At 37.7% G+C, this 24,817-nt stretch overlaps 1 protein-coding gene across 1 annotated transcript in view; it reads right to left on the reverse strand.

Moving 5' to 3' along the window:
• The window catches only part of sema3b (sema domain, immunoglobulin domain (Ig), short basic domain, secreted, (semaphorin) 3B), a 31,927-nt gene extending 19,400 nt beyond the window's left edge, over positions 1-12,527 (reverse strand). The window contains exon 1 of the mRNA XM_079895985.1: positions 12,021-12,527. The gene's annotated coding sequence lies outside the window, so the exon portion shown is untranslated. The remainder of the gene's footprint in view (positions 1-12,020) is intronic.
• Positions 12,528-24,817: the final 12,290 nt, after the last annotated feature.

Here is a 24,817-nt window from a genome sequence, read left to right on the forward strand (position 1 = left end):
AGCTTTAAGAAGATGTCATTTCAATATGTGTGCCAATAAATGAAGGGTGTTTCACTTATAAAGTTTGAATAGAGGACACAGATACACAAACACACACACTCTGGAGTTCAGAAGGTAATAAACTCTTGTCCCACACCACAACATCCCACGACTTAAACAAATGAGCATTACGTCAGCATGAGCAGCTGACGTCAATAACAGCTGATTCATCACACTTACACATTCACATAAGAGATTCACTTCTTGTTAAGGGACTAGTTATTTCTGAGAGTACTTTTAAAAGTATATTATGCAATGCAGAAGGTAACGTCATTTCAGCTACAATGTACTACAGGCTCAGTGGACTTAATAAAAATAAAACCTCTTAAAACACACTTTTCACATTCTCACTATAACTCATTTAATATTGTCTACCAAACATGTCTAACTGTGTATGATATATACATGCATCACTGGAAAATTCAGTTATTTTTTCTCTGAAAATCATTAAAGCGCTCATTTTCATCACATCTCAAATGATGTATTGTGTTAAACAGAATTTTGTGATGCAAATGACAGTGATGACATTTATAATATTTTTGGAATAAAATGACAAACTCTTACTAAGGTTAATTTCACAGTTAGCAATTTATAATCCTAAATAAACACAATTAAATATTTTTTTTGTAATAATTTTAGAAAAAGACACACAATAAAAATAAACCATCCATAAGTGATATTTATTGTGATTTTTTATTTTTTATTCACTTTCATCTTAACATATTTCAAGCTCTTTACTGAGACTGTTCTCTTCTTTCAAAAATAGTACTAACTTTACAAAGCAACTTTACTGGGGCAAAAGTGTTGGAAAAATGTATCTAAATATGTTCTCACACAAATATATATATATATATATTTTTTTTTACTATTTGTTTAGATTTTTATAGTTTGAGTTTTAAAGTCTAGCTCTGAGGAAAAAATTACAAAAACAAAGATGAATTCATGGGTGATTGGGACACTTTTTGCCATTGAGATGACTTGGAAAAAGTGTCCTGATCAACCTGAATTCACCCCTACACAAAAAACACATTTGAAATGTAGCATATACAGTATATATATAATTCAGGTTGATCAGAGCTATACTTTAGACTAGACTATATATATATGCTACATTTCAAATGTGTTTTTTTGTGTAGGGGTGAATTCAGGTTGATCAGGACACTTTATCCAAGTCATCTCAATGGCAAAAAGTGTCCCAATCACCCATGAACTCACCCTTGTTTTTGTAATTTTTCCCTCAGAGCTAGACGATGAAGGCATAATAAAAAAGGCTCCAAGACTATTTTTATGTGATCCTCATATAAAACAAAATAGTTAAAATCTGTAAGTTTCAAAAAAAAAAAAAAAAAAAAAATAATAAAACCCCAAATTTGAAGAAACACCTATAAATAGTGTGTGTGTAGTACAAAGACCATCACTAGAATGATAGCTGTCCCGTCTGTGTGAACTCGGGATGGCACAGTGTATGAGTGTGTCTGTGTGTCTTACACAGGGACATCAGTCCATCTCAGCCCGTGTTGGATTCTGGGTCATTGTTGCTTGAGTTGTAAGACCCGTAGCTAATCACCATGTCCGTGGTTGACTCGGCAACATGACATTAAACAAATTCCAGAACTAAGAGGGTGATTATCACTACGGCGACATCGCAGTGTCATCCACTCGGGTCCGGCCATAATATTCAAATCTGATTGGCCAGTAGACGTGAACCACCGCAATGGACTTAACGTTTTGGGACTGAGGATGTCATAACTCACCCAGCTGACAGTTAAATGTGCTAATTAAGGCTAAAAGCACACCAGCATTTAGAAGGTGAAAATTACACGCTCCTCATTTCAGCCCTGGTTTAAGAGTTTTGCTTCTCATGGTTCTGTTTTTTTCACACACTCTCCTCTGACATTCACAAAACGTCCCCTCTGAACCTGTGATTAGGGTCTGCACACATTCCACATGCTTCTCAAACTGAATATTATCTATAGTCTATTTCACTCTCTCACACATTTTCTCACCCCCCCTTTATCTCTCCCCCAGGGTCAAACCATCATGAAGTTAAGCCCTTTCACCCATAATCCTCTGTGTCTTTGAAGTGGACACACACACACACACACACACACACACACACACACACACACACACACACACACACACACACACACACACAGTTACTTAGTTATTTAAATGAGGACATATCATAGACTTATTTGCACTTCTAGAACATAATAATATATTATTTATGAACTGTTCTTCCATTGAAGGACATTCCAGGATGTATCCAAAATTTCCTTTTCTTTTTAATCTTCAAAAGGGGGTCTGAGGTGGTCTTGCAAGGGTCAGTCAATTAACTTCACCTGAACTGTCAATTATCTCCAGCTAATTTTTGTGAAAAAGGAAAAAACTGTTTTCAAAACAGAAAATATGTTAAAACAATATTAAGTTAACTTCAATTAAAGCTAAAGAAGCTAAAAAATAATGTTTAACAATTCCTTCCACAGTAAAATAAAATTACTATGTAATTTATATGAATTTGTACGTAAAAAATATATATTATTTTAATGGATTATTTTAAATATAAGCTCATAGAAACATACATTAATATGGTACTAAATTCATGTTATCAGAATGCCAGGCCAAAAATGCAAGTCTTTTTTTTTTTTTTTTATAAAATATGTAAAGTGGGTCTCTGCTCTGTTTCTTTATCCACTAAGGGGTCCTGGCCTGAAAAAGGTTCAAAGACCCCTGATTAAAGTAGCTAAGTACATCCATGCACGCCTACTTTTAGAACAGAGACCATCTAAAAACTATCAAACCATCATCAGAGTGCTGCACATATCTGTTTCAGCTCTTTTGCACCACACACAAAGCATTTTCTCATGAGACCGATTTAGCTCTAGTCCCAGGCCACTTCCATCGGGCCATTTTCTGTGACCTAAAACAGCAGCAGAGTGGAACCAGTGGGGAATCCAACACAAACCACACACACTCACACACTGACAGGGTCAATCACTGGCCCCACCCCCTGGTAGGATTATAGATGATTGACAGGTGCTTTATAAATAAAATGACACTGATTAATATGACTTCAACCTTTTATTCTTGTTCTCTGTTCTTCTTTTTTCCCCTCACTCTCTATTTTGTCTAGTAGAAGTGAAGGTCACATTTATTTGGATGGAAGTGGAAGTAGATTTGGAAAACACTTTGACAATTTTTCTGCTCTCCTTCCCGTTCCTGTCCCTGCCTTCACACACAGCGCCTGACTCCCTGGAGCGGCTGAAGATCTGCTCCCAGTAAGAGCTGTCAGAAGAGATTCTGGTGACTGGATAAAGAGACAGTGTGTGTGAGTGTGTCACAGCATACCGTCAGGAAGCTGTCAAGGCCTCTGGTATAATACTAATGATCATACACACACAGCAGTAACATTATTCATAGGGATGGTGAGAGATTATCAGTGGCTTGACTGATTATGCCGGGAACGTGATGGGAAGAGAGTGGCGGATCACTGCGGGAGTTTGAGCCTTCGACCCACAAGTCTCTGGGTTTCAGTTCCACGCAAACCCAATGAGACCATCAGAGCGTCTCAAACACACACACACACACATGGGCTTCGCTGCACTGTATAATACTTTTATCACCTTACATTTAATCCCTTGTCAGTTCTATTGCAGTTTTGCTAAATTTGACTGACTCTGGGTCTTTCTTTCTGTTGCACACACACACACACACACACACACACACACACACACACACACACACACACACACACACACACACACACACACACACACACACACACACACACACACACACACACACACACACACACACACACACACACACACACACACACACACACACACACACCTCTGGATGAGCTGTCTCAAAAGAGGCAGAAATCCCCTCTATTAGAGTGTAATTGAAAGGCAGGGGCAGCAGTAAAGAGAGATAGATGGGTTTTACACACACACACACACACACACCTTGTTTCTCAGGTGTCAGTTAAAAGTGTGATTGGACCATGCAGGTGGGCCATTTATGGTTTCCAAGGAACCACCCAGCTGGGAAATCACCCTCAGAAAGAAACAGAGCAAGGTGTACTTAACAGGTCAAGGGAAAAATCACACACACACACATCATAAAAAAACATCTAGTCCTCTGCAATTCACTTTTGATTAAACAAAAACACACTTTTCTCCTCATCTAAAGCCAAAAAATCCAAAACCCATCTATTATAAGTCAGACAGACAGACTGAGACAGAGACAAAACTTCTAAATGCATCTGTAAATGAAGCCTAAGAAACCTGAGTTGGTTAAATGGTAGTGGAACAAATTATGTAATGGCCTGCAAACAATAAAAATGTTCTATAAAGAATTTATTAGATTCACAGATGCAGAATCCACAGCAAAACTAGAGTATTCAATTATTTTACATCATTAACCAGAGATATGCACTTATATACACCATCTTTACCTTGTGCACCCACACACAATCGAGTAACACGCACACATAAAAAATCATAGAAGAGCAAACACAATGAACACTGAACAGCAGGTTTTAACGATATGTGGCATGACAAATGTCAAGTAACTAAACGTGGATAAGCAGATCTACACAGGGAGTAGACAGCACAGACGCCAGCCTCGTGTGTGTGTGCACACTCAAGACTGTGTTTAGTTGGGTGAATGTTTAATTTAATCCAGTAATGAGCGCAGCTGCAGAACTGAACAAATGTAATTTCACACAGAACAAACAGCCTATATACTGATGAAGAAAGAGAAGCTTTAGAGATTAAATAAAGTGTTTTTTGTACTATCAAAATGTACTATCAGAGGTTTATCTTTCACTTTCCACATGCGTATGGATTTCTAACCTACATAAAACACACATGGAGGTTCCTCGCAGAATGTCCAAGATGAATGCAAAATTAATACATTTATTCATATGATGTGATTACAATGACATAGAATCCCCTCTGTTTCTCTATATCAAACACCTATTTTAATTCTCCACCATTACTATTAATTCAATGAGGTATATATATATATATATATATATATATATATATATATATATATATATATATATATATATATATATATATATATATATATATATATATATATATTTTTTTTTTTTATTAATTGTTATGGATTGACCAAGGTAAGTTTTAACGAAAAGTTCAAATAAAACACATTTTATGCTGTTCAATCCTAAAGTACGGTGTGCGAGTAGTTTCCAAAGGAATGCAAGCAGGAATTCTCATCATTGTCTCCACTGAGCATGCACGCACACACACACACACACAGTATATTGTATGTTCAGGAAAGGTCAATACCAGCTGACATCTAGTACAGAAAGAATCCGTGCTAATGGAAATGTGGGAACTGCAAGTGCTAATCACTACTTGAGTTGATTAATTAAAGAAACAATCCGCACAGTAATAAGGAAACCACAGAATTACACTTTTCTCATCTCTACACACATACACAGACAAAACTGCCCCACTATCTGCTCTGAGGTGCCCTAGGGCAAATAACCATTGAGGGTGTGTACAGCAGCCAGGTGTGTGTGTGTGAGTGTGTGTGTGTGTGTGTGTGTGTGTGTGTGTGATTGACAGGTATTGATTTACTATGGTTGAGAGTGCTAGTGGGTAGAATCTCAAAGGGAATGGACATTCAACACTACACACACACACAGTTATTATATTTCACTTGATCATTCGTTTCTGCAGTGGCGCTTCTGCAGTATGTAAATATATCCACTGTAGATGAAGGTTAAGAAATCAAATAAGTTTGCTAAGAGAGGATTATTTTCTCTCTCTCTCTCAGGTAGCTTGTTAGGGGTTTGTGGGCATCAAATCAGAAACTGCAACCACCCCCAATCTCTCTTTATCCTGGGACTCCATTTTTCAAACACACACACACACACACACACACACACACACACAGCTATCTGTGCACATCCAATATCTTCTATCTTCTTTCATTATTTAAAAGCTGCTGCTGAACACACACTTTAGTCGACCACTACGGAATAATGAGCTAGGATGCAACATAACCACACACACACACACACACACACACACACACACACACACACACACAGACATGAGCAGCATACTATTGAGGGGTGTATGTAGGGACACATTCTCCCCCTTTTCATGCGCGCTGTGCACACACACACACTTCTACTCCTTGATGAGCATTAGCTAATCCACACTGACGGGCCTGCTCCATTACCCATAATCCTTAATGCCTTTTTAATGTATCGTTCTTACTTTTTCACTCTGTCTCTCTCTCTCTTACTATGTAGTGGCATCTTTAGCCGATGGATTTGAACCTGTGTGTGTGTCCAGTCACACTCAGTCCAGTTCTATTAAGGGAGAAATCTATCAGTGTCACACAGTCATTTGCACCTTCTACAGAGGTGTCACGCTGTATTCCATCCCCTATTACAACCAGTTCCTAGAGCTCTAGTGAGGCCGAAGGTGAATGACAAATGGGTTGGGAAGGAAGTAGAGAGGGAGACAGAGGAATGTTCTTTATTTACAGTTGTTTCAATGCCTCTTAACAATTCCTGTTCCTTAAAGCTTCCGTTAACAATTAATTAATGGAATGAATTTGAATTTGAGGAAGAACTATTTGGATAACTGAAATGCAATTCCAGTTACCTAAAGGGACATGGTGAAGAAAAAAGTGAGATGGGAGGAAAAATTATATGTCAATGCTTTTGAGTTCTCTCCCAAATGAATTGCGTTCCACCAAGAAACTTTGCGTTCTATCACAAAGAACAAAAAAGTTTCACGGGAAATGCAAAACTTTTTCGAGGGAACACAATAGCATTGAAATACAGTATCATTTTTCTTTCCATCTCATATTTTTTCTATCACCATGTCTCTTTAGGGGCTCTGTAGTTACCAAATGCTGGATTTACTTAAATACTAAATGAAACAAAGTGGTCACATATTTCATTCATTTAAATTTTTTTTTTTTATAAAATACCACAGACAAAACTCATAATGTGTCTTTCCAAACCAACCTACAACTTGCAGGTTGTCATGATTTATCTGTTGCCTCTTTAATCATAGCCACACAACAACAGACGTACACACTTACATGCACTACACAAACAAACACACTCCCTGTTTTAAAAAGCATGCATTCAGGAATGCCTCCCTCTTTTTAATCAAGCAGCAATGTTTTGTCATCTTTCAGACCCATATGAAAGCTCTCACACACACACTTCTGTGGGCACTGTCTAATGACATCATACCTCTATACTTAAAAAATAAACATGTAGTGATGGAAAATACTTCAGTCAAAAACACATTAATCTGAGAGGGGTTTATCGAGCTCAGTGGTATGTGTTATGTGTATCTACTGTGAAAGCAGTGTATACAGTATTTGTATGTGCACAGGTTTAACTGTACATTATTTGTGCAGGTCAAATGTTTTGCTTTCATGTTTTTCTACAGATATCAAAAAGATTCAGATTTGAGGTTTAGAAAATATCATTTTTCTCCATTTAGAAACCTGTTTAAAAGTTTCAGCTCAGTAAGATGTTTTTTCTTTGAAAGAAATAAAGCATTTTTATTCAGCAAAGATGCATTCAATTTATAAAATGTGACAGAAAAAGCTTTTATAATGTTACAAATATTTCCATTTCAAACAAATGCTGTTCTTTTGAACTTTCTATTTATCAAAGAATCCGGAAACATAATAATAAGAAATGTTTCATGTGCATATTAGAATGATTTCTGAAGGATCTTGTGACACTGAACAACTGAAGTAATGGCTGAAAATTCAGCTTTAACAAGCTGAATAAAAAAAAAAAAAAAAGTTATTTCAAATTATTAAAATATTTAAATTATTTTTGATCAAATACATGCATAATAGAAAAAAATCATACTGCCCCTAAAAATTTGAACGGTAGTGCCTGTCTAGTGAAACTGTGTATGCGTGTGTATAATGAAAGTGTGCGTAAGTGAGAAGTGAAATGTGGCAACAGCAGCACAAAAGACCATCACAATGACCTTAATCAGCACATGCACACACACTTACGTCATAAAACAACTTGTACACCACTCGCACACACACCACTGAGTGAACACACAAACATTCATGATGTGCATTTGCTACAGTATCATTACAAAAATCAACACCCTCCTGCACTGCTCTCTAATCCTTCCTGATCTATCATTCTTTCTTATCTTTACATCTCCTCTCCCACCAAAGTATGTTGTCCCACCTTCAGTAAACTGACCTGTTCAACTTTTCACGTTTCTACACCTGTTGACTCGGTCCTGTTCTTCTCTCGCCATCTTAATATCCTCTAAAAACTCGCGGCAGACATTCTAAAGAAAGACACTCGACATAAACAAACTCAATATCTGAATAATCAAAACAGGAAGAGATAAAACGTTTTATAGACAGCTCTGTTATTGTTAAATTATTAACTTTCGGCAAGCTTTATACCAAACCAGCACTTTGGTCTTGCTCAAGCTACAATGAAAGTTTCGTTTAGACTTAAAGAGATTGTAAAAGATTACAAAACCTCTTGTAATGAAGTGTCGTTGCATACAGGGTGGTGTTATGTGTGACTACAGAAAACATGTCTGAATATACAATATATCAAAACAGAGAACAGAGCCTCTGCTTTAAAAAAAATTATAGAATAATATAATTATGTAAGCTTCATGCATTCCTTTTTTTTTTATCAAAAGTTGGTAGTTAAAAAAAGCAACATTTTGAACAAAAAGTGGAGAAATTCACATTTTTATCTAAGACTTCGTCCAGATTGGATTCAGAAGTAAATCACGTCCATCAAAACCCCCAAAGCTTCACAGTCCTATACCTCTTCATGGGTTCGTTAGGCAGTTTTGGTTTATTTGCCGTTTAATGTTGGATGATTGATGATTGATGTGCATAAGCAATGCTTCTATCGCTTGTTTCTGCTTCTTCGCCTGTGTTTTGATCCAGAGATTCTGTACTCTTTCAGAAGATGCATAATAGCACCCCCCAATTGTATTACATTACAAACATGGATGGAAAGAGTTAATGGGCAATAAGAGATAAACTGACAATATTAAAATTCTGTACTATTTTGTAAAAAAAAAAAACACTCATTTTAAATGCACAAAAATAAATGTAAGCATTATAGCATTACTTTCATAGACCTATTTATCAACTGACTTATGATTTCTTGAAAATATATAATACATAAACCGATGTGTTGGTTTGTAATGGCAAATGGCAAATAACATAAAATCAGAACAGTCAACTTGATGTTGTTGTGGAATAACTTTCCAATGGATGCCAGAATAGCATGTCAGAATCTGAAATCTCCAAGCTCACCAAGTCTAGGAAGAGCCAAAAGTGCTCATGTTAGATTTATGTTTTGAACATAGTTCGGGAAAGCTGCTACAGTTATCCCACATGATGTTTTTCCACATAATCCTGCACATCTCAAAAACACGAGCCGTTAAATCGCTCCTCTATCGCTACACTACACCATGTGCCACTTTACATGATCGCTTTTATCTAGTTTTGGGCCACAAGACACAGCTGTTCATCCTAATAGCTTCATTCTACAGTATCTGAACATGTGAGGTAGGATATCGGATGCAACCACTGAGTCACACTGCTGTTCAAGAGACAATGCTGTAGGCCCTAATCGAGTTTTCTCAACCACAAAAAAATAAAACAATAAAAATACCGCAGAGTATTTAGTCTTCATCTGCCTGTAACTTTCATAATAGAGCAATAATGGAGAATTGATTATGTAACAACAGTATTTAAAGGAAGTTTAAAATTTCTGAGGTTGCTTTATGTACCCAAAATATTCCAAAGTCTGTGCAAACATAAGTGACATATCACTTTTCCATGACCTTTTCAGGTGTGTATGATTACTTTAAAAAATCATTTTGATTTCGACTGATTCAATAATGAATCATTCAGTGAACTGATTCAACTGATTAATTGAAAAGAACTGACTCAAAAGGACATCACTATGGCTTGTTATCAAGTTTAACACAATGTCTAGCTGATGAAATGTTTTAAAGTGAAGTATATTATGCCTGGAGAGCACACATCTAAGATTCCCGATATATTTTCCATGGCTTTGAACTCAGAAACATTCACAGTGATGTACAGAATGATTTCTTTGTTACAAGACAACCTAATGTGTCCAGGCCTACAGGTCCCACCGCAGTTAAATAGTACTACACTCCACAAAACAATCAATAACCCCACCATAGAGACACTCGCCCACACCCACCCGCAATCTCCAATCAGAACAGAATCTCCAGCAGTGACAAGACATCTGACAACTGTGGTCTAATAGATGGATATAAAGGGCCCTAAAAGAGAGTGTGAGTTTGTGTGAGGGTGAAAGCATGAGTGTGTGTGCGCTTGTGTGAGGAGGGGGAGCCAAATTAATCTGGGGTCTGATACCCCCCTATGGGAGCAGCTCAATTAACGATCCACACCGGCTGAGGCACCGGGCTAAAAGCCATCTCACTCTCAATCTCTCTTACTTACTCTCTCTCTCTCTCTCTCTACCCACCCCCCAATCCTGAGAGCAAGAATCAAGGAGCCAGAGAAAAATAAAGAAAGTCACTTGGTGATGCACATTGAAGGAAAGTCTGGGACCGTTCGGTTGTGTGCTGCGCGAGTCGTTGCGTGTAATTTCATCAAGCACATGCACACACAATGTTCTCTTAGAGTCGCCACTAAAACAACACGACATTCTTCCCCTCACCGAAAACACAGCTGACCAAAAACACAGCACATGGTGTTTCTGTGTGAATGCATGTGAATGAGAGAGTGTGTGTGAGTGTGAGAGAGAGAGAGAGAGAGAGTAGGTATGTGAGTGTTTGTGTGTCTAATTACTATTTTGGGTAGTGTATGGTATGGATTATGTGTGTTTTAGTTTGTATACATACTTTGCTATAGTTTGGGGCCAAAATCTGACACAAACACTGTTTTGGGATGGCCAGGATGTTCGTAGTTTAAAAAACTGATTGATTGATTGATAAAATAAATGTATTGTAATTGTAAAAAAAAGTGTATACACACATATAGATATACATATACATACATACGTATGTATGTATGTGTATATGTATATACACACACACACACACACACATACACATACACATACACATACACACACATACACACACATACATATATATATATATATATTTTTTTTTTATGTCTATGGAACATTTCCACTCAGAAAAAAAAGCTAGCATATGTGTTTGTGGGTGAATGTACACTCTTATCTTGTCATCTTTCCATTAATCTCTAATGTTTTGGGGTTGAAAATACAAAAATCATAAAATGTTGATGATGAAGTGATGATAACAGTCTTTTGCTCTTTGTGTGAACCAAAGAACATCATCCCATGAGCACCACAGGAACCGTCAGAGTTGCACCAGGGTAAATATTTCAGCAGAAACACACTTACAGAACGAACTTGTCTTTCCCTATCACTCTTCCATTCTTTATCTGTCTCTATCTCCCTTGCTTATTCACAGACCATTTAATCTTTTAATATCACCCTATATTAAGAAAACACAGTCCAGTTAGATCAGTCCACACACATACAGTACAGAGAGAGACACCCAATCTAAACAAGTGTTTATACCCGTAACAACACATCAACCCATAATTTATCTATACGTTACACAACATCTCAGACTAAACTACAGTATTCATATCTAAAAATACAATACCAAGCCTTCATTCATGCACATGCACAAAGAGGTCGAACAGCTTGTCGCATTGGAGGGCTCCCAACCCAATATACACATTCTCACTTTTTAAACTGTGTGTACGGCCTTTATTCAAAGTATTACAAATATCAAAAATATTAAATACAGGTTAATATAGATACATCTCAGATAATCACAAATGAAAGAGGCAGAACCTTCCACACACACACTCCTACATGCACACACAGCATTGCTAGAAAAGAAACTTACCTATTACTCTTTCAGCTTTTTTCTTTCTGCTTTAATCTCTTTCTTCCACGAGTTTTTTAAGCCTCAAGTTCATCCGTTCCTGACAGGTGCCATGGTCCCGTAGACTCCAGAGGAACGACAGGCTCACACACACACTCTCCTCAGCCTCTCAAGAACACACACACACGCTGTGAGGAATAATGACAGATCACAGCAGCAGAAACAGTCCACGCATGAACATGTGTCTCCAATGTGAAGTCCAAGACTTCTTTTAATTCATGTGTCTGTCTTTTTCCCCCCTCTCTCTCTCTCTCTCTCTGTCTCTTCTGTCCTGGTCTGAAGTTATTTTCCAGACTTCCTTCTTTCCTTTTTCTCCTTAATTTTATTTCTTAGTGACTAATTCCACAGTTTCTTTCTCAATCTACCTTCTTTTTCCCCCCCTCTCTCTCTCTCTTTCAGTCTTTCTCTGCTTTGGTTCTTGCGCTGACTGCTACCGCAGAGCTCTCCAGCTTTCCCTCTCTCTCTCTCTCTCTCTTTCCCCTCCCTCGGTCAGCCACTCCCTCCTGGATGGCAGGCTATTATGGGTGGAGACTGGTCAGAGGTAAAAGTCTCTCTTTCTCTTGTGAATACAGGGATGTACACTATCAGATGTGTGTTTTGTTACGTTGGAATGTTTTAATTAGTTCTGGATGAGTTCCTGTAAACTGCAGCGCAACTTTAGTTCAACTTAGGAGTGTAATGAGGTAAATTATTAAAGGGATAGTTTACCCAAAAATTTTGTTAACCCTAATGTCAACTTAGGAACTTAAGAACTCAAAATGACTATGATTTTTTTTTAAAGAATATTCTGCTTTTTCAAGTCTTCTGAAGCCATATGATAAGATTGTGTGAGGAACTCAGAATCATTATCCACTGAACATCTTTCATCAGAGGTCATAAGAAATTAGCAATGTCTGATTCATGAACGAATCATTCTTGAGTCAGATATTTTCAATGATTCAGTTGATCCAGTTCACAAAACCAACCTACTGTAAATGATTTGTCCACAAATTGGACTGATACGGTTCTCAGATTCAATGATCCGGTCGCAGTGGTTAACAGCTCACTGGTGGGAAGTCAGTGAATACAAATTCAAATCGTGGTTGGTCACAAAAAGATATTGTAGGACTTCAGATGACATGAAATACAGTGCATGCATCGTATGAATCACTTTTATGATGTTTTATGTTGCTTTTTCATCCTTTTTTGAAGCTTGAAAGTCCAGTCACCATTTATTAACTGCAGGAAAAAGACACTTTTCCCCCACAGTCTCTACTTTTTTTGTTCCAGAAAGAAAAAGGAATACATTTATATGGGTTTGGAATAATAATAAAGTGAATAAATTATGACAACATTTTCATTTTTGGGGTGAACTATCCCTTTAACTCTATATTTAAAACAGTTTCCCATGAACATATATCCGTCTAACAGTTGAGATCTGCAATCATTACAAACACAGGTCAGTGTGAGCTGCACTACACACTTTCGACTGAGTGGCGTCATTATGGCACCAATGAGACACTCTAGAGGGCAACAGTCAGCAAATATGATTCCATCAAGCTCTCAAACACATTTACATTTTCCCTCTATCTCCTTATTTTTATTCTATTTTCCTCCCCCAAACACACACCTTAATTTCTAGGTCTTTGCCACCTGAAATCACAATAATCAGAGATACATGACTGTAGCAAGTTGCACTGTGAGAGGAAGAGAGAAAGAGGAAGTGAGATAGAAAGAGGGAGAGCTGGCCCATGTTATATGATACTTACCATAAGCTGTCATGGAGACCTGATGTCGTCAGCAGCATATAATGTAAACCTTTGTTTTCCATTAGCTTCACACACACACATAGCAACAGACAATAACACACATGCACAGGTGTAAGAGTTATTTAAAATATCATTAGATATTTTAAGCAAGAAAACAATGACAAGCAATTAAGAAAAGTAGCACAGAAATTCAAAGTGAATCCCCATTTGCAACCTATTAAACTTCCAGAACATGACATATTTCAGATTGAAACAGGATATTGTTTATGAGATAAAAAATGAGGAGATAAAGCCAGACGGGACTGGATGCGAGTTTGCTGAAACAATGTTTAAACAGCCACTTGGCTTGGCTTACTTTATTCATTAGCCCATACAGTAAAAAGCGACATATGGAAAAAAAGGAAAGAAAGAAAGTCATCTGAAAGTCGGAAGTGCACGTTTGTATACATATTGATGAAATATTACCATTTTTTTTTCATATGGTTCGCATTTCGTTCACAATAAGAGGTACACCAGGATAAGACATCAAGAAAGTAACTAGTGTCAATTCTGATTTCATGTAGAATAGTGGGATGACAATGGATACTACGTCCCTACATACACTATTAAAGGGGCCATGAATTGAGAAATCAAATTTTCCTTGATCTTTTGACACAGTAAGTCGTAGGTTATTATAAAAATATCCCGTAAGTTTCAGAACACAAAACTTCCTCATTAGTCCAGCTTTCATTGACACCAAGCTGCCCAAATATTTTGGATTTTGTCACATTATGATGTAATAGTGTGGCGAAAGACATCATTGCCTCTTTAACCCCGCCCATCGATTCGCGCATGTCATATAGTAGTAAATACGAGAGAGACGCAAACACAGCATTACTTCAGCAACAAAACAATAAAGATGCCTCTGAGGATTACAAGATGTTTTGCGAAGAAGCGAACCTTATTTTAAACGAAGTTCCAGATCACGTCAGTGAGACACCGATTCATTTGTTGGCTTAATTTTCCTGCAAATTCGTTTTTTAAACAAGATAATGTTCAGTGCAGGCATTTCCAAGAGACTGAAAATAAAAGATGATGCAGTGCCAACTATATTGGATTCAACAGCAATGTCGCAACACACAAGTGTGAGTAACAATGTTTTTACCATGTGTCACTATTGCTATTGTCTGTTACAGATTGTTTGATTTATTTTTTGAGTATTTATTCTGTAGCGCCACAGTCAGACTGTGAATAGTTGAGTTTTTCTGTTCTTTCCTTTGCTTCGGAATTTAAGGGTTTAACACGGGATTCCCGGATCCGGAAGAAAGCACGTAGATAATGTTGTTTTATAGCGCCATTCGCTATAATCCTGAATAAAAGCTTCAGTTTTATTTAAAACACGACACTGCAAATTACAATTTATCACTCTATCGAAAAGGATAGGCTAAAAGAAGGACAGTGCGACAAATGATGACAACTATAACTGTGGTAACTCAGTATCCTACTTAAACTTTACTTGTCACAACCAAGAAATATAAAGCATATGTAATATGCATAAATGTTTCACATTGTTGTTGGGTGCGTTTCCTCCGAGGAGGCAAGGGAGGCAGTGCCTCCTCAAAAAACTGTTTTTTTGTGTAAAAGTCACTTGTTTTTATAAAGTAACTTTGTCCAACAGCAACACCCGCAGGTGAAGTTACAGCCGGAGACGTGTTAGTGGGGGCCTGAAAATAAATGGGGGAAAGTCACGTGAGAGGAGGCAATGTCTCCATCGCGCTACGATTGGATATGATTGGTTTGTGCGATAAATCCTGCCTCTTGTTTTCGTGCGCGTTCACGGATTGGCCTGAATGAAGACAATGATGGCGTTATTGGGAAGACTAATATCACCACAACTTTACGTCACATCAAAATCAAACTTGAAATGGCCTGAAAACATGATGACTGGGTTTTTATTGAACAATCAGCCTGGGGAAATTAAAGATACATCTTCGTGTCTGTGACCAGTGTTTACAAGCTTGTTGACTGCTAAAAATAAGTTGACTATTAAAAAGAAAAGCTGAACATTAATAACAAAAAATATGAACAAATAATATACAGTAAAGTGCAAATGTCTTAAGCACGTTAGTATCTTCACCAGAAAAAAAAAGAAGTTTTTTTAGCCAGTTTTTATTTCTTTTGCCGTAGTGTCAGTTGGAAATATTTTTACATTTCCAAACATTCCTTTTGCCATTAATTGTAATAATCCAGTGAGATTTTTGTATGCACATGGAGTCTGACAATAACCGGTATGATACACACGGAGATCTGATCTTACCATCATCGAGTCCATCTGGTATTACATGAAGAAACAGAAAAAACAGACATGTTTTTTGCAAAAACATGCAAAAACATGTTCGAAACAGAGGGTCAAAAACAGGATAGAAAATAGCTTATTACTTCTAAATTAGAATGTTTTTTGATGTAAATATATACCCAAATATATAACCAAAAGTTTATAGATTATTCAAATGTTCTTCACACTAAGAAAAAGAGAGTTAGTTTAAGAACTGTTCACTGAAAGGTTCTTAGGGGGAACCCAGAATGGTTCTATGGCATCACTGCAGAAACCCTCTTTTGGAACATTTATTTTTGAGTGTACATGGAAACAAGAACATATTGTACACACACATTTTCACCTGCTCATATCCCACTTTCTTCTCTTTCCTTTTCCTCTCAGCTAAAGGATGATGGAGAACACACACTTACATACACATAGTTGGTCTCTCCGGGCAATATTCATATGTGTGTGTGTAGGCCTGAATGGTCCAGGTGGAGAAACAAATCAAGAAATGGGACTGGTGCTGTGAGAGCCATTAAGGCCAAGACCACCCTAAATGAACTAACACATGAAATTACACAAATCACAAAATATGTGTTCATTTAACCTGGCTCATATCTGAGACATACAACCTTGCATTAAATTCCCAAGTCAAGATTGCTTCCTTTTATCTTACAGAAGGCCTAAAATAAGGACAGGTTCCTGTAATTACAGGAGTATTCCTGTACAACCATGAGTTAAGAGGCTCGCTCAAGGGCACGGCGGTGACAGAACATGATGGGCAACTTGGTAACCGTTCATTTCACGGCCTGCCCCAACCGGAGATTAAACCTGTGACCTCTGTTACCACATCAGCGCTGTTACTCCGCACAGCCATTACTCCTCATCTTATTCTAACCTCAGAGACAGTATAAGGAGGAGACGAAAAATGAATGCGAGGAATCATAATGCTCAAAATGTCAGCTGAAGTAATGTATAGCAGTCCTATCTTTTAGTTAAGAGCCAATAGAGGTATTGCTTTTCATCACCTATTCTTGAATGCATCTGCACATTAGCTTGACTAGCCTGAAAAGACTATAGCACAGTTTGAGGGGGAAAAAAGCAACATTTATGATCCCATTGTGATCTTGACAAATAGTTTTGGGGATTTCCATCTTTTCCTTTTCAAGTAGTTAGTCTACGTAAAAAAGAAAAGAAAAAAAAAGTTGGATGTGTTACAAAGATGGTTGCAAAAAGAACTGACTTTCTTTAAAGGGACTTTGTTTGCCCTCACCCACACCCAATTTTTTAATTTTAACACTTTCCGTGTTAATGCTAGCTTTGATTTTGATAAATGAATAATACCATGATTAATTTCCTTTTTCATTTACACATTTTAATTACATTTACACAATACAACCATGTGGTATACATTTCCTACTGTAACCACATGCAATAATAATATTCATTTATGATGTTCCTTCTTCTTTCTCAACTAAACCATGTTGGTAATTGATTTTATTAAATTAAAATGTTTCCTACATCCATAAATAATATACGTCACATTCAAAACAAATGCTGTAATTTGTGACAGCTCATTATAGTATTGGTTCCACAAAAATCTGCATTGATGCATTAAGGGGAAAAATAGATTATAACATGCATTTAATAATTTTTTTAAATAAGACTTTTCTGCTCAGATGTTTGGTAGGGTATAGGGTAAGTTTGCTCATAATGGATGGGTTCAAAGTCTGTCCTTTATGTCACCAACAGAAGTTTATATAGTCTTGCTACTGTAATTTATTCAGCTGTGAATGTTATTTGAAGAAAAACTAATGTGGAAAAATGCCATGTTCTAGCACAAATCACAGTCCATTCAATGGCATCGTAAATCACTTCAAGACTTTAATGATTAAGTATTAAAGAGCTTAGAGTTGTAATAGATTTTACTGTTGAATCTAAATCATAAGAAATCAGAGAACAAATACTTCCTTGTCTTATCCAATAGTGTGATTTAAAATGTAAACAACAACTCAACTATAGCTGAAGTGGGGAAAAGGGAGCCATAGTATAGCCCACCAGAGATACTGTATATAAGGTGAATTCTGCCGAACACATGATGTTGATGATGATTAACGACACTTAATACCCCGTTCTCTGGTCAGAGAGCTGATTCAAATCAAAATGTTCCCTGCTTGATCCCTCTGTCTTCCTCTGTTATTCACTTCAGCCAGCATTCCTGATGGACTGAGTGGAATTCAGGCATTCTGGCCAAAGTCTTCCGCACACACACAAAGCGCACTGGAATTCTGATGTTGTTTCAAAATGCGGAGCTGAGCCCCCTCTCCTCTCAGATACTGAATGCATTATTATATTGTGTGTTTATTATTTTACTGCCGACTGTCTGGTCAGTATTGTTCCTGCCGGGATGACCTTTGACATGTATCTCCGCCTGTTCTGACCCTACAGTCTCGGGCCACTTGCAAAGTTAGGTGTGTGTTATTGTCAGACAAGAATGACTTGTCACCTGCCAACAACGTACAATACTCGTGACATGATGGCAAGTTGATGAATGTGTTCACCAGCTATATACACACATACACGACTCAAGGTCTTTGCAAGCATTGTGGCACATTTGCTATCAGCATGGCCGAGACCTTGAAAACAGTTTATCAATCACTACTGGCTCAGTTAGGACGAGAGAGAGAGACAGAAGATTGTGATGGAAGAAAAGAGGATGGGATCAGAATGTGAAGAAACTGTGGAAGAGGGACACAGCGGTTTCTGGCAAAAGAGGGTTCCGCTGTAGCATGCTTGACTATGTGCGTGTGTTTTGGATACAGAGTATCTATGAGCGTGTGTATGCATCACTCAGCTCTAGCGTACAAGTCTGTTGTTATTTATCATGCCATGAGCTCAGGCCTTAAAGTCACCATCCACAACCACTGTCACCACAACAAATAGTTTGAAAGAACAGAAGAATTAGACTCCAAACAACATGTGTTAACTATTAAACTGTAATGTTCAAGCAATTGAATAGTCAGGTACACTAACATTGAAAAGTTTGGGGTCAGTAAGACAAACTTTTAACACAAAACTTTTTTTCTACAAAGAGGCATTAAATCGATCAAAAGTGACAGTAAACTCATTTATAATGTAACCATTTCTACTTCAAATAAAAGCTGTTCCTTTGAACTTTCATCAAAGAATCCTGAAAAGTATCATAGTTTCCACAAAAAATAATAAGCAGCACAACTATTTTCATTACTGATAATAAGAAAATTAACTTGAGCCCCAAGAATGATATCTGAAGTAGGGGTGAGTGATATCACGATTTTTGATCGTGGATGATTAAAATGTCTCCATAATCATTTTCTCCATAATCTGCTTTTGAAGAAATATCGTAGTATCGTGCTACAGTGTATTCTATCAGTTGCTGTTCTGGTGCCTCCATCTCTGTACAATGCGACGTACACGTTAACACAGAGGTCAAGTTACACTCACGGGATACTGCAATTCACAAAAGTTCATTATTTGCATGTGCTTTAAAGCCTTGGCGTTTAAACATTTCATTTGCGTGCTGATGCGCTGTCCTAACATGCTAAGCGCATACTGCCGAAGCGTACATGCACTTAAAAGCCTGTCAGACAGTGCCTGGTTACTGGACTAAGTTATCCTTTGACTAAGCCGGACACCGCCACGGACATCGGTAAAGACATCGGCACCAGCACAGACACACCGGCACGGACACACCAGCACGGACACTGGCACGGACACATCAGCACAGACATCAGCACAGATATCAGCACGGACATCGCCACGGACACCGCCACCGGTACAGACATCGGCACCAGCACGCACACCGGAACGGACACCGGTACGGACACCATCATGGACACACCAGCACGGACACCGGCACCGGTATGGACATCGGCACGGACACCATCATGGACACACCGGCACGGACAACGGCACGGACAACGGTACAGACAAAGGCACGGACACACCGGCACGGTCACCGGCACGGACACCGGTATTGACATCAGCACGGGCACGGACACACCGGCATGGACACACCGGCACGGACAACCGCACAGACAACAGCACAGACACACCGGCACGGACACCGGTATGGACATCGGCACGGGCACGGACACCGGCACGGACACACCGGCACGGACATCGGACATGATATCGAGATATGATATTTTTGCCATATTGCACACCCCTAATCTGAAGGATCATGTGACACTGAAGACTGGAGTAATGGCTCCAGGCATTACAGGAACAAATTGCATTTTAAAATATAATAAAATAGAAAACAGATATTTAAATTGTAATATTTCACAATATTACTGTTTTTGTTCAATGTTTGATCAAATAAATGTAGCCTTGGTGAGTATAATAGACTTCTTACAGAAAAATCTTAGACAACAAAACATTTTAACAGTAGTGTATTTAAAAACAAAAAATTATAATATATACATAATTTACACTTTTTGATTTGTTTGTGTGCCATACCTGGACAGGTTATACAGTAATAGCATCAGTGTAGCACAGAACCTATTTGAATTTGCTTCACAAATTGGCCTATATGAGCCTACTGTTTAAAAAAATGCAGAGAAATGCTCTCATAAGTTTGAAAAGAATTTAGTGTAGGAGAAAACCTGATATGTTAAACTAAAGAGTTATTTTGTCACATTAGCTTTCATTATTTCTTTGATTTTAAGTGAAAACAACACATCATAAAATGAAACGGTTAGAAGTAAACCTTTTTTTTTTTTTTTTTTTTGAAAGGCTTGTCATCAGTGTGAGATTAATACAACACAAATGTTGTAATGCAAAAATACAAATGTTAAACATGAATTGTGCCATTTGCACAAAAACATGAAAACTAAATTATTTATTGGGTAAAAGTGGAGTGTTTTAGTTAATTAATGTGAAGTGCCAATTAAAATACATTTAATCAAATTGAGTTACGTTATTCAGTTCCAAGTTTGCAAATGTATGTGTTTTCAGTGGGTTTGAAGCCCATTTCTTAATTTACTAATCACATTAACACTACCCAGTGGTTTATGCCCTTAATTGTCTGTTTTAAGCCACAGAGCTATTTCCTGTAACAGATGTGTGTTAGTCCTTAAAAGGGAGACAGAAAAACTGGGAAACCATATAAAACACACAATCCATGCTAGCAAAAAGGCTAGTTGAAGAGAAAATGGTGAGATGCGAGATGTGAAATGAGGACAGAGATGCTAGTCAAGTAAGGATGAAACAGAATGAGAAACTAATTTTCAGGAAATTGTTTCATATTCATGCAACATAATTGTACAGATAAAGTCTGTCTGTGATTTCTACTCCGACTTTATGCCAGTTATAAAGACGCACACACACATTAGCTGTTTTACAGAAGTTTGCACAAAGATCGGGACTTCCCTCTGCTTTTCAGACACTGTAATTGAGAGACTTTAAAGCATTTGGGCTTTTCCCTGACACACACACACTGACTCATACACACATGCTTGAACCACGTGTGAGGGACTTGGTAATTGCTAAACTCTATGAAAGACTTTAAATTTGTAATTTATATATCTGCTAAAAGCGAGGGAATATCAATGTTTATAAGAAATGAGCTGAAAAAAGGAAGAACGAGAAAGAAAGGGGAATTCACTTTATCAAATGAGGACACAGTGGGAATCTGAGTGTGATATTTCACAGACATCACTGTATGTGTGTGCGACTAGCACTGTCTGACCTTTTACATCACCGTGACATCATCATACATTGTCATCGAATGAATTGCTAATTGTTCTATTACCACACATGCATACATATCACATCAGTTACATTAATGCAATGAACAAACACAGTTCATTCAAAGCTCTGAAAAGAATTGCATTCAATCAGCCCAATCTGTTCTCAATCAGTTTTTTTCCCTTTCATCCTGCCATCTGCAAATTTACCATTTCTGCTTTTTATAGCTCAAAGTGCCTTCTCTTTCTCTCTTTTCTCTTGCCATATCTTCTAAAGAGGTAGATCTTGACTGGTGGGTAAATAATAAAATCACTGGTGCACAAGAATGTTGAGGCCTTTACAGGTCACCAATAGGCCTAATTTAACTGCATTTACCAATACTGATCAAGTTATTTATTTTTTAAAGTGTCGCTTGCCAGATTTTAAGTTAATGAGCTGCATAAAAAAAAATACCAAAATACAAAACTTCAGACAATTTACATTTTTGTGAAATACAAAAAATAATTTTAAAAGTTGTGAATAGTTCTGTTGTCACTATCAAAAAACTTCATGAAGCACTGGCAACCAGTAAAGCTGGAGCTCACAGTCAGGGTCAGCGTTGATACGTTCAAAAATGAGGAACAGTATGAGGTCGGTGACCAATCAACCGGTTAACTAGGACAGCAAACATAAACAAGTTTATTTAGGTTATGACATCATTGGTCATGTATCTGATTTTTTTTATTTTTCATTTTAGAAGCACAATATTCTCAAAACAATGAAAAAAGAAAATATGACCAAGATTACATAAATGGTTCCATTTGCAATGTGGATAAATACACTTGCCGACCATCATTTGTTTTGTGCAGTGAATTATCAGCATGCCGAGAGCATGAAACCATCAGAATACAAGGGACAAACCAAATCAAGCACTCAAACCATGAAGACTGTAAATTGTAAGCCTTCTGCTGTTTACATGTTGACAAAGTTGTCAATTTCATTCAGTCTATATTGTCTTAATTTTACAAATTGTTGGGCCTATGCAGGATCGCCACTTGATGTCCAATGCAAAAAAAACCAAAAAAACACTGTTTAGGAAATTATGCCGTTGGTTTGGTGAACACTGATCAAAAATGACAAAAACCTTGTTTTAAAAAGCCTCTAAAAAAAGCCTCTAAAACTATGTAGAAATGAAGTGACAGAGAAAAGAAAGTTTTCTTTCATCATTCATCTCATTTTTCAACTTGCTCAGAAACAACTCTTTCACTTTTGTTTGATCTGTTCCCAAACCCTTTGATGTGCTGTACCATATCATTTATAAAAATGAAGTGTAAGCACACAATAATTATTAAAGACACACACACACACACACACACACACACACACACACACACACACACACACACACACAAGATATCAAAAGCTGCCCATTAGACAGATACCAACCGCTCTTCGGTGTAGTCCTACACGCACACACTCCCTCAATTGAAGGTAAGTTAGTTACATTTTTTCCTTTTACAGATACAAATCCCTCACTGTGTGTTAAATGGTGAAACGTGTTTCTTTTCCGAACCGTTTGCCCACTGACACCAAATTCACTTTATTACCTTATTCTTTTTCTCTCGCTTTTCTTTCTTTCCCTATCTTTCATCCTGCTCATTGTTAAAGCAGATGTTTGTCTGGCTCTTCCATTAGTATGAGCTGCTGCGTGTGTGTGTGTGTGTGTGTGTGTGTGTGTGTGTGTGAGTGAGAGAATGAGGAAACTAAAATGACTTGGCATTTAATATTAAACATGTGGGACAGCAATGAACTCTGGGTAATGGAATGGTGCCAAAAATACAGACTGCAGGTGAAGGAAGGTTGAATATTAACAGGTCTGTGTAATAATAATTGGGTATGAGATCGGTTAGATTAGGGGTCTACATAGGTGTTCTACAGCGGTGCTACAGGCAATTTGTTTATGGAAAAAATTATGCATTAAAGGGCACCTATTATGCAAAATTCACTTTTACATGGTGTTTGAACATAAATGTGTGTTGGCAGTGTGTGAGCAAAACCACCCTAGAATGATAAAAATCCACCCAGTGGTTTTTTTACAATCTCAATAAATCATAAGCACTGTCTCAGAATGAGCTGTTCTCAGATTCCGCGCAATGTGACGTAGAATTGAGCAGGCCCCTCCCACGACTGTTGAGTGACACTTCAGTTTGAGCCTAGACCCGCCCTGTGTGAGCTGGACACAGAGTCCGCCATTGTTCGACGCTTGAGCAACTGTAGACAAGAATGTCTCCTAAGCGATTGAGGTGTGTTGTTGATGGATGTAAGAATGAACATAGCAGTCTTCATTTACTCCCGTTGTTACTCAAGGATGGATCTGTACTGTTTGTGATCCAGCTTACACTCTCCGGAGCAACAGGCCTAACGTGACTGGACACGGAAGAAATGAAAGTGCGAGCGCGCTCTTTATGACAGCTCTTCGAGTCATTTTACGGATATAAGGTTTACCAGTTTATTTAGCACCCACTGAAAAGGTGTGTATATTTGTTTACTGTTAGTTGTAACGAGTGTTTTGTGTACTTCGCTGTGTATGTTGTTGATAATGAAAGGGAGAGAGTAATGCGCACTTCTTATACTATGTTTATTCAGCTCTTACAGTGATTCTCTGGAGTAAAACTAACGCTCATCTTTTGTGTGATGTACAATAAACTTCACTGAACTTGTCAGTATATTTGGTTTTGCTACAGCAGGCTTGTATTAGTGGATAAAAGCAGATGACAAATAAGTTATAACCATAATTAAACTAAACTATACCTGTTCTATGTCCATACAGCATATATTCTCTGGCTCTGTGGGCATTATTGTCCGACTCCGAGTCGAAATGAACACCGCAACTGAGAGTTTCTGTTCTGATATTATCAGATGAGATTGTCCTGAGCGCGAGCTCGTGAGGCTCCGCCCCCTGTGCCGTGCAGCAGCAGTTAATTTGCATTTAAAGGGCACAC

Source organism: Squalius cephalus (assembly GCF_949319135.1).
Source record: "Squalius cephalus genome assembly, chromosome: 16".
NCBI lineage: Eukaryota > Metazoa > Chordata > Actinopteri > Cypriniformes > Leuciscidae > Squalius > Squalius cephalus.